The 17905-nt window shown below is 43.7% G+C and overlaps 1 long non-coding RNA gene across 4 annotated transcripts in view; it reads left to right on the forward strand.

Annotated features, from left to right (window-relative positions):
• Positions 1–14417, forward strand: part of LOC142733351 (uncharacterized) — a 54018-nt gene extending 39601 nt beyond the window's left edge. For 2 of the 4 annotated variants that reach the window (XR_012880026.1, XR_012880025.1), the window contains exons 2-4: positions 12255–12284; positions 12577–12621; positions 14198–14417. This is a non-coding gene — a long non-coding RNA (uncharacterized LOC142733351). Of the gene's footprint in view, positions 1–11698; positions 11846–12254; positions 12285–12576; positions 12622–14197 lie in introns of those variants that run through there. The other 2 variants (XR_012880027.1, XR_012880028.1) reach the window with 2 other exon arrangements.
• The last annotated feature ends 3488 nt before the right edge of the window (positions 14418–17905 follow it).

Consider the following 17905-nt stretch of genomic DNA (forward strand, 5'->3'; position numbering starts at 1 on the left):
TAATGCAGTAAATAAATAATAATCCGCAGATATGTGGCCGGTGTCGCACTGATAAATGGCACCCGATCTTATCTGCTTTTGGAACACTCCGCACATTTTGCATCGCCATATTCTGAGAGCCAGAACGGTTTTATTTTTTCTCCACCGGAGCCGTGTGAGGGTTTATTCTTTGCGGGACAATCTGTAGTTTTCATTGGTACCATTTTGGGGTACTAGAAATTTTTTTGATCACGTTTTATTCCATTTTTTGGCAAGCAAGGTGACCAAAAACCATCAATTCTGACAATGTTTTTTATTCGTTTTTTTATGGCCTTCACCCTGGGCTATAAATGACCATTATACTTTATTCTGCGGGTCGATACGATTACAGCGATACCAGATGTATATAATTTTGTTATGTTTTGCAGCGTTTGTGCAATAAAATCACTTATTTATAAAATAAATACATTTTTGTGTCACCCTATTCTGAGAGCCATAACGTTTTTATTTTTCAGTCAAAAAAGCGATGTAAGGGCTTGTTTTTTGCGGGACGGGATGTAGTTTGTATTGGTACCATTTTGGCGTACGTGCGACTTTTTGATCACTTTTTATTGTATATTTTGGGAGGGTTGGTAACCAAAAAATTGTGATTCGGGCACTGTTTTTTGTTTATTTTTTTTGCGGTGTTCACCGTGCGGGAAAAATAATATTACAGTTTTATAGTTGGGGTCGTTACGAACGCGGCGATACCAAATATGTGTACTTTTTTTAACGTGTTAATTTTTTTCCTATAATAAAAGACTTATTATAGGAAAAAAAGCATTCTTTGTTTATGTCACTTCTAACTTTTATTTTTACACTTTTGAAAAACATTTTTATTATCTTTTTTTTACTTTTTTTACTTGTCCCACTAGGGGACACTTAGACTGGCAGCTCTGATCGCTGCTGGAACACATTACACTACACACGTAGTGTAATGTGTTCTAACTGTCATTGTGACGTGACAGTCACACTGACAGGAAGCATCGGAGGACCGGCCGGGGGCTGATCCTCCGAGGCTTCCGTACATGGCAACCCGGAGGTCATTGTCTGGCCTCTGGTTGCCATGATAAGGATCGCCAGCCCCCGCAAATACATGTGGGGGGCTGCCGATCCGCTGTAAACCTCTTCGATGTGGTGATCGCAATCGACCACCGCATCGAAGGGGTTAATTGCCGATTTCAGCGGCGACAGGCCGCTGATCGGCAACGGGGAGAGCAGGGCTGACACCCTGCACAGTTAACCGCCGCTGCGGTGTAGCGCCGCGCGGCGGTTAACTGTTAAAGCGCGGACGTAACTGTACGCCAAGGTGCGCAAAGTTACTGCTCACCTGGACGTACAGTTACGTCCAGGTGCGGGAAGGGGTTAAATGTTTCACTTTTTAGTATCAGAAATGTGATTTTTATTTTCACTGCTGTTTTGTAACGAAAGGATCTCCTTATCCTGTTGCCTAGTTCTCTCCCCACAGTCTGTTTCTCCCCCCACAATATAGTCTGACCCCTCTCTAACCTCACTATCCCTTTATTTTCTACATTGGCCTCCCTCCTCAGCCCCAGTTTAAATACTCCGCCACCCCAGCTAGAATTCTCTCCCCCAGCACAGCGGACCCCCTTCCATTTAGGTGCAAATCATCTGCAGAATACAGACCATCCTATTAACACATAGAATATTTGTAAAGATATACACACACACACACACACACACATATATATATATATATATATATATATATATATATATATATATATATATATATATACACACACCTCACATAAAAGCCTATGTCTGCACTCCAACAGCTGAAAGTAGGAATTAGACCTACCGGTAATTGTATTCCCAGGAGTCCATCATAACAGCACCACAGGAGGTTTCCCTCTTGACCTCTATAGGGGCAGGAAGACAGAGGTTAAAAGGCCCCTCCCTCCACCCACTTGCCAGTGTTTTTCAACTACTACACCAGGATGGATGCAAACCTATTTTATTTTTAGGGGTAATGACTGACATGTTACTTGCACAAATCAGAATTTTACTAAAGGGAGGGAATGTAAGGGTGCTGTCATGATGGACTCCTGGAAATACAATTTACCGGTAGGTCTAATTCCTCCTTTCCAGTACGTCCCCCGTGACAGCAACACAGGAGCAATACCATATTATAATGCTCAGGGAGGGAATACAGATTGGAGGATTTTGCAGCCAAAACTTAAATCCGTATCTGACAGAACATCTAGCCTAAAATGTCTGCAAAACGTACGATGGCTCGACCAAGTGGCATCTCTGCAGATTTGGTCCATAGAGGATTCTCTTCTTCCTGCTCAGTATGCCGAAACTGCTCTCGTTGCATGAGCTTTTATGCCTTGGGGGGCACAGAGTCCTTGGGACTTGTACGCTTCTTGTATGGTAGTTTTCACCCATCTTGCTAGAGAGCTTTTTGAAGCTTTCTTTCCTTTATTCTTTCCACCATATAAGACAAATAGATTTTTATCCTGTCTCCAAGAGGAGGTTCTATCCAGATACTAAAGACTTGTTCATCTCACATCCAAGCAATGGAACTTTTCTTCTTGTTGGTCTTTTGGGTCTGGACAAAAGGAAGATAGAATTATTTATTGGTCTCTATGGAAGGCAGTAGGCACTTGTGGAATAAAAGAAGGGTCTAGCTTTAGAATGATCTTGTTTTCTTGAATTTTTAGGTAAGGTTCTATGATCGAAAGAGATTGGATTTCTCCAAACCTTCTTGCTGATCTAATAGCGACTAAAAATGCAGATTTTAGCGTAAAAAATGTTATATCAATTGAGTCGATGGGCTCAAAAGGAGGATCACAAAGAGCCGTTAGAACTACATTCAAATCCCTGGCAGGTACCGATTTCTTTAGGGATGGTTTTAATTTAGAATTTTTTTTGTGTGAATCTTATGATCCACTATGTTCAGCTAGGGGAGTATTGAAAAAAATAGCTTACAGCTGAAATTTGTACCTTTAAGGAACTAGGGCTAAGCCATTTTTTGAATCCTGATGGTAAAAAATGTAGGATTTTTGCGATGTTAGGAAAAAAGTGGTCTGGTCCAGGATCTTCATACCAGGAACAGAATTTCTTCCAAATTTTTCGATAGATTTTTGAGGTAACTTCTTTATGGCTTAATAAAATAGTTGAAATTACCTCGTCTGACAGACCATGGTTCCTCAGGATCTGCCTTTCAGGATCCATGCTGACAACTTCAGAGTTTCTACTCCTTAAAAAAGTAAGGGACCTTGGGAGAGAAGGCTCTTTTTGACTGGGAGCAGGATAGGGTCTTCCAATGCCAGGTACTTTAGGATTGGAAATCATTTTCTCTTTGCCCAATAAGGAAGAATGATGATGACTTTTGTCAATTCCTCCTGAATTTTTCTTAACACCACTGGAATTAGAGGAAATGGAGGAGAGGCATAGGCCAGATTCATGTCCCAGGGTTGGGACAATGCAACCGCTCCCCAATGGGTTCTCTCTGAGATCCAGAAAGCTTCTACCTGGGAGTTTTTTCTTGTGGTGAATAGTTCCACTTGAGGATAACCCCATTTTTGGGTTAGGAACTGGAAAACTGCCAGGGGACCATTCCCCTGGATCTATTTTCTTCCGGCTCACGAAGTCTGCTAAGCCTTTCACGTGGACTGCGGAAACCGACATAACATTTTCTTCTGCCCAACTGATGGCAAAGAAAGGATACTGCAGTTGTGCTGTCCGATAGGACCCTTACATGCATCCCTTTTATGATGGGCATAGCTTTTATGAATGTTTCCCATACGGCTTTTAGTTCTCTGTGGTTTAAAAACGTAATCTTCACCTGAGGAGGCCACGTGCCCTAAAACTGTTTGTCTTGGACCACGGACCCCCAGCCTTGTTTGCTGGCATCTGTGGTTATTACCACATAAGGAGAAGTTTTCCATGGGACCCCTTTGTTTATGTTGTTTGAGCAGAGCCACTAGTGGAGAGATGATTTCACTGTCTCGAGAAACCAAATTTTTGAATTCAAGGACTTTTGTTTTCGATTCCACTGGGATAGAATTAGATTCTGTAAGGTTTGGGAGTAGAATTGGCTCCACGGAATGGACTGTATGCAAGACGTCATCAAACCTAACATCCGCATTCCTTCTCTTATGTAACAGGTTTCTTTTTCACAAAATTTTCTCACGTCAGTCTGTAGATGAAATAGTTTCTCCCTTGGAAGGAAGGAATGTTGGGAGGAGGAATCTAACAATAGTACTAGTACCTTCTGTTTCTGGGGAGGAAGACTTTTCAAAGTATCCATCCCAATTTCTGTAGTAGGGTAAGAACCTGTAACCGATGGTTATTTAGTATAGACAGAGTATCCTCTACCAGAAGGAAATCGTCTAGTTATGGGATGATAACTATGTCTTGACTCCTTAAAAACGCCATAATCTCTACCAGAATATTTGTAAATACTCTGGGGGCAGAGGAAATGCCAAAGGGGAGACAAACAAATTTGGAGTGAAGAATGGAAGGACTGTCCTCAATCGCGAATCTGAGGAATCTTTGGTAGGCTGGGTGGAAAGGGACGTGATAGTAAGCATCTTTTAAATCTATCGTACACATTGAAGCTTCTTGGTTTATCAGTGGAGTAGTCGATCAGATAGACTCCATCTTGAACCTGCGATATTTCACCCATTTGTTCAATATTTTCAGGTTGATGATAGTCCTGTAAGAACCATTTGTTTTTTTGGCCCAAAAAAATTTTGAGTAGTGGCCCTTGTTTCTTTGTGCGGTACCAGAGCAATCGCCTTTAGTTGTGGAAGTTTCTGGATGTCCAAGATGAGAAATTGATGGCGATTTCTTAATTGGTACATGGTTAGTTGAAATTTCCCTGGTGGAAGAGAGGAGATTTCTATTTTGTACCCATCTTTGATAATTTGTAGAACCCGAGGGTTCTGGATATTTTGGTCCACCTGGTTTAAAAGTGTAGGAGTCTTCCTCCTACACTTCTGGCGTCATTGCTTTGAGGGCTGTAATGAGTTGTTGGGGTAGAGAAGATATCCCCGACCTCTTCGATCTTTGGGCTAACTCCAGCGGCCCGAATTTCCTTTACCTCTGTAGTTTGGTTGTTGGCGAAACTTACGAAATTGAGTAGTCTTTTTGGGTTTCTTCTCGAAACCCCTTCTTCCGATCTGTTGCGGTTTCCAACATATTGTCTAGGAGAGGCCCAAAAGTCAAAGATCCTGTGAAGGGAATGGAGCAAAGCTTGTTTTTAGATTTCGTGTCTCCTGACCGCATCTTGAGCCACAATGCTCTTCTAGCAGCGTTGGATAGAGCCCCATTCCTGGATGCAAATCTGACCGATTCGGCTAATGCGTCTACCAAAAACCCTGTTGCCATTTTTAGTAAAGGTAGAGATTACAATATATCTTCTCTTGAAGTTTTCATCATTAAATGGGCCTCGAGTTGGCTCAACCAAATAAACATCGATCTTGCGACAGACGTAGCAGCGACATTTGTAGAAATTAATGCGTATGAAAATTCTCAGGCTTTTTTCAGCAGCCCTTCTGCTTTTCGGTGCATGGTATTTTTTAACTGAGAGGAATCTTCAAAGAGGATTGCCTTTTTTTTAGCAACTCTAGCCACCAGGACGTCAACTTTTGGGACTTCATCCCAAGGTTTTGTGTCTTCTGGATCAAAAAGAAGTCTGTTTTTGAATTCTCTTGAAATGAAGAGACTCCTTTCAGAATCCTCCAATTCCGCCATAATCATTTTTATTCACAGGGAAAACTTTAGTTTTCCTTTCTGTAAGGCCCCTGCACATCTTATCCAAGACGGTATGGGGTTGGTTTTCTTCTGGGATATCCATTGTTTCCCTAATAGCCTGGATTAAGGTATCGGACATGTCAGAAGAGAAGTAAAATATCTTCTCCTGTGTGGATGAGGTTGAAGGTAACAGTTCTTGCCCTTCTTCCAATTCACCTTCCAATAAATAATAACATTCTTGTTCAGAGTCAGAACCCTGATAAGATGGGCACCATATTTGCTCTACTTCTATTTTGGTTTCTTTGCACGGGAGTACGACAGAATTTCTTGAGGAGAGGCGAGGGAGGCTACAGACTGATTCAATTCCTCACAAATAATAGCCCTCAGCTCAGACATAAACGTGAGTTGCTCTTCTTTCAGTAGTTTTGTGATACAATCCTGACAACTGTTTCTTATGTTATTCTAGCTATTTTTTAACTTGCTTTTTAACCCCTTCCCTCTTTAGCCACTTTTGACCTTCCTGACAGAGCCTCATTTTTCAAATCTGACATGTGTCACTTTATGTGGTAATAACTCCGGAATGCTTTCACCTATCCAAGCGATTCTGAGATTGTTTTCTCGTGACACATTGGACTTTATGTTACTGGCAAAATTTGCTCGATATGTTCAGTATTTAATTGTGAAAAACACCAAAATTTAGCGAAAAATTGCAAAAATTAGCATTTTTCTCAATTTAAATGTATCTGCTTGTAAGACAGGCAGTTATAATACACAAAATTGTTGCTAATTAACATCCCCCATATGTCTACTTTAGATTGGCATCGTTTTTTGAACATCCTTTTATTTTTCTATGACCTCACAAGGCTTAGAACTTTAGCAGCAATTTCTCACATTTTCAAGAAAATTTCAAAAGGCTATTTTTACAGGGGCCAGTTCAGTTGTGAAGTGGTTTTGAGGGCCTTATATATTAGAAACCCCAAAAAAGTCACCCCATTTTAAAAACTTCACCCCTCAAAGTATTCAAAACAGCATTTAGAAAATGTCTTAACCCTTTAAACATTTCACAGGAATTAAAGCAAAGTAGAGGTGAAATTTACAAATTTCATATTTTTCTGCAGAAATACATTTTTAATACAATTTTTTTTATAACACAGAAGGTTTTACCAGAGAAATGCAACTCAATATTTGTTGCCCAGTTTTTGCAGTTTTAGGAAATATCCCACATGTGGCCGTAGCGTGCTACTGGACTGAAACACCGGCCTCAGAAGCAAAGGAGCACCTAGTGGATTTTGGGGCCTTATTTTTGTTAGAATATATTTTAGGCACCATGTCAGGTTTGAAGGGCTCTTGCGGTGCCAAAACAGTCAAAATCCCCCAAAAGTGACCCCATCTGGGAAACTAGACACCTCAAGGAAATTATCTAGGGGTGTAGTGAGCATTTTCACCGCCCAGGTTTTTTACAGAAATTATTGGAAGTAGGCCGTGAAAATTAAAATCAACATTTCTTCAAAGAAAATGTAGGTTTAGCGATTTTTTTTCTCATTTCCACAAGGACTAAAGGAGAAAAAGCACCGCAAAATTTGTAAAGCAATTTCTCCCGAGTAAAACAATACCTCACATGTGGTAATAAACGGTTGTTTGGAGACACGGCGTGGCTGAGAAGGGAAAGAGCGCCATTTGGCTTTTGGAGTTCACATTTAGCAGGAATGGTTTGCGGAGGCCATGTCACATTTACAAAGCCCCTGAGGGGACAAAACAGTGAAAACCCCAAACAAGTGACCCCATTTTGGAAACTATACCCCTTGAGGAAATTATCTAGGGGTATAGTGAGCATTTTGACCCCACAGGTTTTTTGCAGAAATTTTTGCAAGTAGGCTGTGAAAATGAAAATCTACATTTTTTCAAATAAAATGTAGGTTTAGCTAATTTTTTTTCATTTCCACAAGGACTAAAGGAGAAAAATCACCATAAAATTTGTAAAGAAATTTCTCCCGAGTAAAACAGTACCCCACATGTGGTAATAAACGGCTGTTTGGACACACGGCGAGGCTGAGAAGGGAAAGAGCGCCATTTGGCTTTTGGAACTCAAATTTAGCAGGAATGGTTTGCGGAGGCCATGTTACATTTACAAAGCCCCTGAGGGGACAAAACAGTGGAAACCCCCCACAAGTGACCCCATTTTGGAAACAACACCCATTGAGGAAATTATCTAGGGGTATAGTGAGCGATTTGACACCACAGTTTTTTTGCAGAAATTATTGGAAGTAGGCCCTGAAAATAATAATCTACATTTTTTCAAAGAAAATGTAGGTTTAGCTAATTTTTTCTCATTTCCAGAAGGACTAAAGGAGAAAAAGCACCACAAAATTTGTAAAGCAATTTCTCCCGAGTAAAACAATACCCCACATGTGGTAATAAACGGCTGTTTGGACACACGGCAGGGCTTAGAAGGGAAAGAGCACTATTTGACTTTTTGAGATCACATTTAGCAGGAATGATTTGCGGAGGCCAGGTCACATTTGCAAAGCCCCTGAGGGGACAAAACAATGAAAACGCCCAAAAAGGGACTCCATTTAGGAAACTACACCTCTTGAAGAATGCATCTAGGGGTGTAGTGAGCATTTTGACCCCACAGATGTTTCATAGAATTTATTAGAATTAGGCAGTGAAAATAAAAACAGTCCTTTTTCTTCAATAAGGCGTAGCTTTAGCGCAAATTTTTTCATTTTCTCAACAAATAAAGGAAAAAAAGAACCCAACATTTGTAAAGCTATTTCTCCCGAGTACGGCAATACCCCATATGTGGTCATAAACTGCTGTTTGGGCAAACGGCAGGGCTCAGAAGGGAAGGACCGCCATTTGGAGTGCAGATGTTGCTGGATTGGTTTCTGGGCACCTGTGGGCCCAAAACAGTGGAAACCCCCCAGAAGTGACCCCATTTTGTAAACTACACCCCTCAATGCATTTACCAAGGGGTGTAGTAAGCATTTTAACCCTGCAGGTGTTTTGTAGAAATTAGTGTGCGCTCAATGTTGCAGAGTGAAAATGGGATTTTTTTCCATAGATATGCCAATATGTGGTGCCCGGCTTGTGCCACCATAACAAGACAGCTCTCTAATTATTATGCGGTGTTTCCCGGTTTTAGAAACACCCTACATGTGGCCCTAATCTTTTGTCTGGACATATGACAGGGCTCAGAAGTGAAGAGTACCATGCGGAGTGGAGGCCTAATTTGGCGATTTACAAAGTATTGGTTCACAACTGCAGAGGCTCAGATGTGAAATAATAAAAAGAAACCCCTGATAAGTGACCCCATTATGGAACTGCACCCCTCAAGGCATTTATTAAGGGGTGTAGTGAGCATTTTCACCCCACAGGTCTTTTCCATAAATGAATGCGCTGCGGATGGTGCAAATTAAAAATTTATATTTTTCCCTAGATATGCCATTCAGTGGCAAATATGTCATGCCCAGCTTATGACGCTGGAGACACACACCACAAAAATTGTTAAAAGGGTTCTCACGGGTATGACGGTGCCATATATGTTGAAGGAAACTGCTGTTTGGGCACGCTGTAGGGTTCAGGGCCGAGGGAGCACCATTTGGCTTTTGGAGAGCGGATTTTGCTTGGTACTATATTTGTTTGAGTATTGCTGGTGTTTTATAATGTGGGGGTACATGTAAGCGGGGCGGAGTATATAAGGGGCATAGTCAGGTGGTATAAAAAAATAAAAATAATCCATAGATGTGTGTTACGCTGTGAAGCAATCCTTTCTGCACAGGCCGGTGTCGCACTGATAAATGGTGTCATTTCTTATCCCCCTTTTGGTCCACACTCCGCGCCTTTGTAGTTTGGGGAATTTTGCTGGGAAAGTATTATCCTGGTATAATACGGGCACCGTCGCTTCCATCGGATATGATTGGGCCCTCCCTTCCTGGTTCCCTAATTTTAGATCCTTGATAAATCGCCTCTTGAAACAGAAGAAATGTTCTCCTCGGGCACAACTGCATATTTTTTTATTTCCTGACTTATTGGAGCCATAACTAATTTTATTTTTCATAGACGTAGCGGTATGAGGGCTGGTTTGTTGCGGGACGAGCTGTAGTTATTATTGGTACCATTTTGGGGTACATGTGACTTTTTGATCACCTTTTATCCTATTTTTTGGGATGCCAGGTAAACCAAAAAACGCAATTCTGGCACAGCTTTTTTTGGTTTTTTTTTATACAGAGTTCACCACGCATTATAAACTACATGTTACCTTTATTCTGCGGGTCAGTACGATTCCGGCGATACCTCATTTATAGAACTTTTTTATGTTTTACAACTTTTTGCACAATAAAATTACTTTTGTAAAAAGAATGTATTTTTTCTGTCGCCAAGTTGTGAGAACCATAACGTTTTAATTTTTTTGTCGACGGAGTTGTATGAGGGCTTGTTTTTTGCGGGACGAGCTATAGTTTTTATAGGTACCATTTTTGGATACGTGCGACTTTTTGATCACTTTTTATTGTAATATTTGTAGGGCAAAGTGACTAAAAAACAGAAACTCTGGTAACGTTTTTTACGGTTTTTTTTACGCTGTTCACCGCGTGCAATAAATAATATAATATTTTGATACCTCCGGTCGTTACGGTCGTGGCGATACCAAATACATATGGTTTATTATTATTTTTCAATAATAAAGGACTTGATAAGAGTAAAAGGGGGATTGTGTGTTATTTGATTACTTGAAACTTTTATTGTTTTCAAACTTTTATTTTTTGCACTTTTTTTTACACTTTTTTATACTTTTTTTACACTTTTTCTCAAGTCCCACTAGGGGACTTGAAGGTCCAACGGTCAGATTTTTTTTTTTCTAATACATTGCACTACCTATGTAGTGCAATGTATTAGATCTGTCAGTCATTCACTGACAGCAAGCCGTTTAGGCTTCGCCTCCCGGCGGGGCCTAAATCGGCTTCCGTAATGGCAGAGCAGGAGACCATTGTGTCTCCTGTTGCCATAACAGCAGTCGCCAGTCCCGATTGCCTGTCAGGGCTGGCGATCTGCTAGTAACCGCTACGATGCAGCAATCGCTTTCGATTGCTGCATCGAAGGGGTTAATGGCAGGGATCGGAGCTAGCTCCGGTTCCTGCCGTTACAGGTGGATGTCAGCTGTACAGTACAGCTGACTTCCACCGCTGATGACGCCGGATCAGCTCCTGACCCGGCGCCATCTTGCCGGCAGCTACGGAAGCCGATCAGGCTCCGCCGCCGGGCGGATCTTGACCGGCTTCGGTGCTAGGCAGACCGGGAGGCCAGTATTAGGCCTCCGGTTGCCATTGCAGCCACCGGAACCCCGGCAATTTCATTACTGGGGTTCCGATGAGCTGCAAACACCTTAAGTGCAGCGATCGCGTTTGAGCGCTGCACTTAAGGGGTTAATGGCGGGGATCGAAGCTAATTTCGGTCCCCGCCGTTACAGTCGGATGTCAGCTGTAAGATACAGCTGAGATCCGGTGATGATGGGACCGGCTCAGCTTCTGAGCCGGTGCCAAACGTTTGACGTACATGTACGGCAAGATGCGGGAAGTCAGTACTTTCCATGACGTACATGTACGTCAAATGTCGGGAAGGGGTTAAGGTCTGTTTGTCTCTGGAAGGATTCTTTATCCTAGAGACACAAAAGGCAGATAAAGCAAACCTTACTTTCATTCGGAGTCATCCCCTTAACCCCCAAGGGTGAGACTGGAATTCCATCAGAACGAGGCAGTTCGATCACCGCACCAAGCATATAATCCAATATCCAACTCAAAAGATATATAATATAAACTGTAAATATCCACGTTAGTGTTATTAGCTCCAACACATACCTGTGCGTGTCCCTTGATACATCGGTGTTTAGAATTTTCCCGTCTTCCAAGATGGCCGCAGACCGGAAGTAGTCGGATGTAAATTCTGGTGACACGGCTACTCCCGAGATGCCAAGGTTACTTCCGGTGTTCCAAATATATGGAGCTTCCAGTCTCCGAGTGGGTCCTCGCGGTTTTCGGCTCAAAGCCGTATTTGGGAGTCCTGAACCTGCACGCAATAAGAATCCAGCCTAGGATCTATAAAGGTTAGCGCTTTGGTTCGGTAAGCTAAAGGACCTGTCATATGAAAGGTGTTAGCCTAGGCACATAGGGGGAATAGAAGGAGAAGTTCACTGACTCCCCGATCTTGCCCCCTGCCTGAATTTTCTAGTACCGATCTCTCTCTGCACCTGACCCTGTAGGGACAGGAAGAAGACTGAAAAATGGGTGGAGGGGGGGGGGGCCTTATAACCTCTCTGTCTTCCTGTCCCTTAGGAGGTCAAGAGCGCAATCTCCTGTGGTGCTGTCATGAGGGACGTACTGGAAAAGTAGATTTATCACAGTAACTGCTTTAACAGCACAAATGCCCCCCTCCCCCACCACACATATATATATAAAAGAATTATAAGAAAATGATATGGTAGAATTATATTTTATTTCATTTCCTTCTACAAGGATAAAGATGCAGAAGATCCTGAGGACGGGGTAAGAGCCTCACTGTTACTATTACTAGATAGACATAACATCAATTTTAACCACAGCACAGAATAACATTAAACATCTCAGTGCCCAACCAGAGGGTCTATAATTCTGCAAAATATTGTTCAGAAGGAGTTTTCCGATAGATAAATCTACAGGTAGGATTATTCAGTACTGACAGCAGAGCTTGAGAAAGAACCTTAAATGGGTGAACATGGCATTCACAAGAAAAATAGGAAATGAAATGTAACATTATTATATAACCCAGAAAAACTAATTATTACCTGTTCTGTTGTAGCCGATCTACATGAAGCTGGACGACGGCATACGGATCCCGGAAGATGTAAGTGATGTCAGCAGATAATGGTATTACTTTATGAAGATTCACAACTTCTCTACATATTAACCTGACATTAAATTCTTTATATTCACATCATAATAAACCAAAAACCTACTTATTACTGGAAATAGCGCTCACAATGTCTCTGACAGATTCCTTACATATATCACACTCAGCATTTATGCATTCTTAACATTATCTGTTACATTTAAATGTGTAGTCCTGGGTTTCATAGATGTCATTGACTCCCTAGCTTATAGACGGGCCGGCCTTAGATTAACCCTTTCCCATCGCTTTTTATGTCAGGACAGGGTATTTAAAAATGGCGCCCACTTAGAAGCCCAGCAGGTGCCATAGACCCTGGGTCTCTGTTGTGTTTCACAGCAGGGGCCCAGTAGCAATGCTTACTATCAGAGACATCTCTGATTGCAAGCATTTAACCCTTCAGATGCTCGGGTCAGATGTGACCACCGCCATCTGAGGGGTTTTCAACTTTCACTTCCTGTTTGTGGCCGGTCACCGTCTCCTGTGTGGCGACATTGCGGGAGCCGGTGTGTTCCTATAGCAGTCGAGAACCTTGTAAACGCTCCCAGTCCTGCTATAGGAAAATTTGCACTGATGCAATTAAGCAATGTACTGATTTTGCAGTAGATTTCAATACAGTGATAGTGCAGTCTATGGCATAAATGATCTACTGGCTATATAAAAAAACAAAATAAATAAAGTTTTGAAAAAAGGAGTGGGGAGTGATAAGTGATGGTGGCTGTTATGTATTGAATTTGATTTGCATAGCTGAATAAATAAGCTTCAGATTCTTTCTACTGTAGAAGTTTTCATTTTGCTTTCTTTGAGATATTAGTATAAATAGCTCAGCGTTCTGCATTAAATGCAAAGGATACGGCATTCTAAATTATTTCCTAACGTACTGTTATTATGGGAATCACTCCCTTAATAGGCAATAGCCACTCCCATAAACCTGCTATAAACACCCACACAACCCGTAGGTGCTTTTTTCTTGCGTTGCAGTTCCGCGTGACATCCGTGTACGGTGCGCGTCTGCGTTTTTTACGCGCATATGTCATCCGTATGTCACGCGTTTTTTACGTCAGCAAAAAAAAACTGAAGGAGGTGGTTTTCTTTTTCTCATCATTTCGTTAGCAACTGTTGTGTAAATCACGGACAGCACACGGGTGACCTTCGTGTGCTGTCCGTGATTTTCACGCACCCATTGACTTCAATGGTTGCGTGATGCGCAAGAAACGCACAACAAAGGAAATGCAGTAAGTTTCACGCAGCGGACACACGCTGCGTGAAAAACACTGACTGTCTAAATGGCCCCATTGAATTGCATAGGTCCATGTGACGTCCGTTGTTTTAACGCGCGTAACACAGACGTGAAATACGCTGGTGTGAATAAGGCCTAAAGCTAACCCTGCATATAGAGATGCACTAGCATCCCTACAGAAATAAACTACATTATACATAGCTATTATCACTGCTAGGCTCCAAAATCAATACACATGGGGGAGTTCAGTGTACAGAACATACGGTCTTTGAAATTGCTTCATTTTGTTCACAGGAACCAGCAGAACCATCTGAAGAAGAGGAAACACAAAGCTGCGCCTGGTTCTGCATTCCAGCATTCCTGATCGTCAGAAGAGCAAGGGCCAGGATTGCGTCCTTCTTCAGGGTGTAAAGGGAATCTTCGGTCTGAGAGGAATCTGGGGTCAGGGATGGAGGGCAGGCATCGGTAGACAGGGGTGGAGGGCAGGCATCTGGGGTCAGGGATGGTGGGCAGGCATCTGGGGTCAGGGATGGTGGGCGGGCATCTGGGGTCAGGGATTGAGGACGCGTATCTAGGTCAGGGATGGAGGGCGGGCATCGGGGTCAGGGAAAGAGGGCGGGCATTTGGGGTCAGGTATAGAGGGTAGTCATCTGGAGTCAGGGATGGAGGGCAGGCACCTGGGGTCAGGGATGCAGGATGGGCATCTAGATCAGGGTTTGATGGCGGGCATCGGGGTCAGGTATAGAGGGCAGGCATTTGGGTCAGGGATGGAGGGCAGGCATCTGGGGTCAGGGATGGAGGGCAGGTATCTGGGGTCAGGGATGGAGGGCATCAGGAAGGAAATCTGGCATCAGAGAGGGAGGGCATCGGGAGTCAGAGAGAGGCCGTCAGGCGTCAGAGAGAGAGAGTGTCAGGCGTCAGAAAGGGAGGGCGTCAGGCGTCAGACAGAAGGGCGTCAGGAAGGAAATCCGGCGTCAGAGAGGGAGGGCGTCAGGAAGGAAATCCGACGTCAGAGAGGGAGGGCATCAGGAAGGAAATCTGGCGTCAAAGAGTGCATCAGGAAGGAAATCCGGCGTCAGGGAGGGAGGACGTCAGGAAGTTAATCCGGCATCAGAATGAGAGGGCGTCGGGAAGGAAATCCTGACGACCTCAATCTCTGACGCCGGAGTTCTGTCCTGACGCCCTCACTCTCTGACGTCGGATTTCCTACCTGACGCCCTCTTTGACGCCAGATTTCCTTTCCGACGCCCTCCCTCTCTGACGCCGGATTTCCTTCCTGACGCTCTCCCTCTCTGACGCCAGATTTCCTTCCTTACGCCCTTCCTCTCTGACGCGAGATTTCCTTCCTGACGCCTTTCCTCCCTGACGCCGGATTACTATCCTGACGTTCTCCCTCTCTGACGGACGCCGGATTTCCTTACTGATGCCCTCCCTCTTTGACGCCTGATTTCCTTCCTGAAGCCCCCCACTCTCTGACGCCGGATTTCCTTCCTGACGCCCTCACTCTCTGATGCCAGATTTCCTTCCTGACGACCTCAATCTCTGACGCCGGATTTCCTTCCTGACGCCCTCTCATTCTGACGCCGGATTTCCTTCCTGACGCCCTCTCATTCTGATGCCGGATTAACTTCCTGACGTCCTCCCTCCCTGACGCCGGATTTCTGTCTTTCCTTTCTGACGCCGGATTTTCTTACTGACACCCTCCCTCTCTGACGCCGGAATTCTGTCCTGACGCCCTCACGCACTGACGTCGGATTTCCTTCCTGTTAAAAAAGTATTAGCAATAGGGCCCCATCCAGTGTTATCACTGCAGTGAACCAGGGAGTAGCCGATCGCCAGTACTTGGGGTCAGGAAGGAATTTTTTTTCCCCCACATGGGGGTTATGTTTCGCCTTCCTCTGGTTCACACCTCTTTTATTGCAGTAAATTCTATAAATTGTCCTGGATGGTTTAGGTAGGTAGTTATAATAGGTATTAATAAAACCTATTTTAATTTACTTATTGTGTCCGTGTCATCTTTTCTCTGTGATAGGTGTGAAATCACCTGAACGATCTGGTAATAAATTGTAAATTCCTGCCGTCTGTTACTTCTAAAAAAAAAAAACATTAACATAAATATACCAAAATCCCTTCAGTCTGGTACAGAACAGTCCACAGAAGCGGATTATCTGGAGTCATAAAGGAACGGGCATAACAAGAACTTTATGGGACCTGAGCCCCTTCTCACTTGTGTCACGCATTATGCATCTTACCCCTGGATAATAACCCCTCCTGAAATAAGGACCTGGAAACCATTATGATCTGTGGTGTATATGGTACAGTATCTGGTCTAAGGTGAGTAGTCCATATGGTTTGACAATTAAAACAAACCATCACCATGGTTGACATGTAAAGCTGAGTAAAAGACACGTTTCTTCTCTTACCACTGGCTTTGGATTCCTGAATGATCCTATGTCTCATTCCTATAAAAGATTACAATAGAATGAGTATGTGGGTTATTGCTTTATAAATGTATTGTGTGAAGTCTAGGCCGGTCTTGAGTTATGTGGTGACCGGTGGAGAAATATTCCCTCCCCCGCCACCAACTAAAAATGGTGGACATTGCTTTTGATAGAAATCTGAGCACCATAGAAAGGGTGATATGAGTGACAGTTCTATACGGCAGTTCAGAAGATAATTTTAGGCAAAATTACAGATTCACCAACAATACCACAATTAATATGCACATTCAAAGTGCAGTCTGATGAGGAATGTTTTTAGTAAAGAAAGAAAAGAACATTTTTTACTAGGTAATGAGCCACTATCAGGGGCGGATTGGGCATGTAGTTTGCGGGGAATTTTCCTGGTGGGCCGGCCGCTCCACTGAGAGGTACAGTATGTAGGTACTGAACCAGGAGCGGGCTGGGCCGGGGGGCAGTGAGGCCTGTAAACTTTATTAAAAAGCTGGGACAGCGCAGAGGACAGGAGCTGTGTGTGTAATGTACTGCATTCTCCTGCACAGGAACAGCGTGTATTATACGTCACATGTGACGTCATATAATGCAGCTGGCCACACTCTGCCTGTGAGGAGAACATTGTTTTCGGCCCAAGCTGTTTACATAGCAGACATGCCGGGAGGATGGAGGAAAAGAGTGCTGGGAAGGAGCTGTTTTACACACAGCTCTCCTCCTGCCTGCAACGTGTGACCCATGAGAACATGAAGAATCCCTCCATGGAGCTGAGGACGGGTAAGTACAGCTGTAGTGTTCTGAGCAAGTAGGGGAACTGTAAGTGTTATGTGTGTGGGGGGAATATTCTTTATAAATCGTTTTTGTGGGGAGGATGGACTTGTGTGTGTGTTTACAAATCGTTTTTGTGTGGGGGAGGGGGGACTTGACTAAATATTATGTGTGGGGTGAGGGTATTCGGTATTTTTGTGGGACAGGGAGGATTTTACTGTAAATGCTATGTTTTGGGGGAGGGGGACTTCTTAATACATCGTTTTTTTGTGAGGATGGGGGTGAACACTATGTGTGGGGGGACTTATTTAGTGTAGCGCCCATGGCCGCGTGCCGTCGGGTTCACTCACCTCCCGACGCCCGCAGCCATGGATCCGTCCGGCCGTGTCCCGTAGGGTGCGCGCGCACGTTCGCGCCCGCTCTTAAAGGGCCAGCGCGCGCACATGAAAACTACGTCAAGTGCCATCTGCCACGTCAAGTACCATCTGCCACGTCAAGTGTCTTCTGCCACGTCAAGTGCCATCTGCTAATCAGATACTGCCCGCCACGTCTGGCGCCACTCTCCGCACCTGCCTCTATCCGTGCTGAAGCCACAGCCACCGTCCGGACTATTTCAGGTACCTAAGCATTACAGTCTGCCATCTTACTTTCACATAGACTGTGACCTGGTCAGCTGCCTCCCCACTACGGCGGAGCGGCCTAGTGGGTCCACAAACCCAGCGTCCGTGACATTTAGCATCTAGGAACAGGTGAAGGACCCTAGTAGTTGCCAGGGATATAATTA

The sequence above is a fragment of the Rhinoderma darwinii genome, unplaced genomic scaffold (genome assembly GCF_050947455.1).
Source record: "Rhinoderma darwinii isolate aRhiDar2 unplaced genomic scaffold, aRhiDar2.hap1 Scaffold_94, whole genome shotgun sequence".
Classification (NCBI taxonomy): Eukaryota; Metazoa; Chordata; class Amphibia; order Anura; family Rhinodermatidae; genus Rhinoderma; species Rhinoderma darwinii.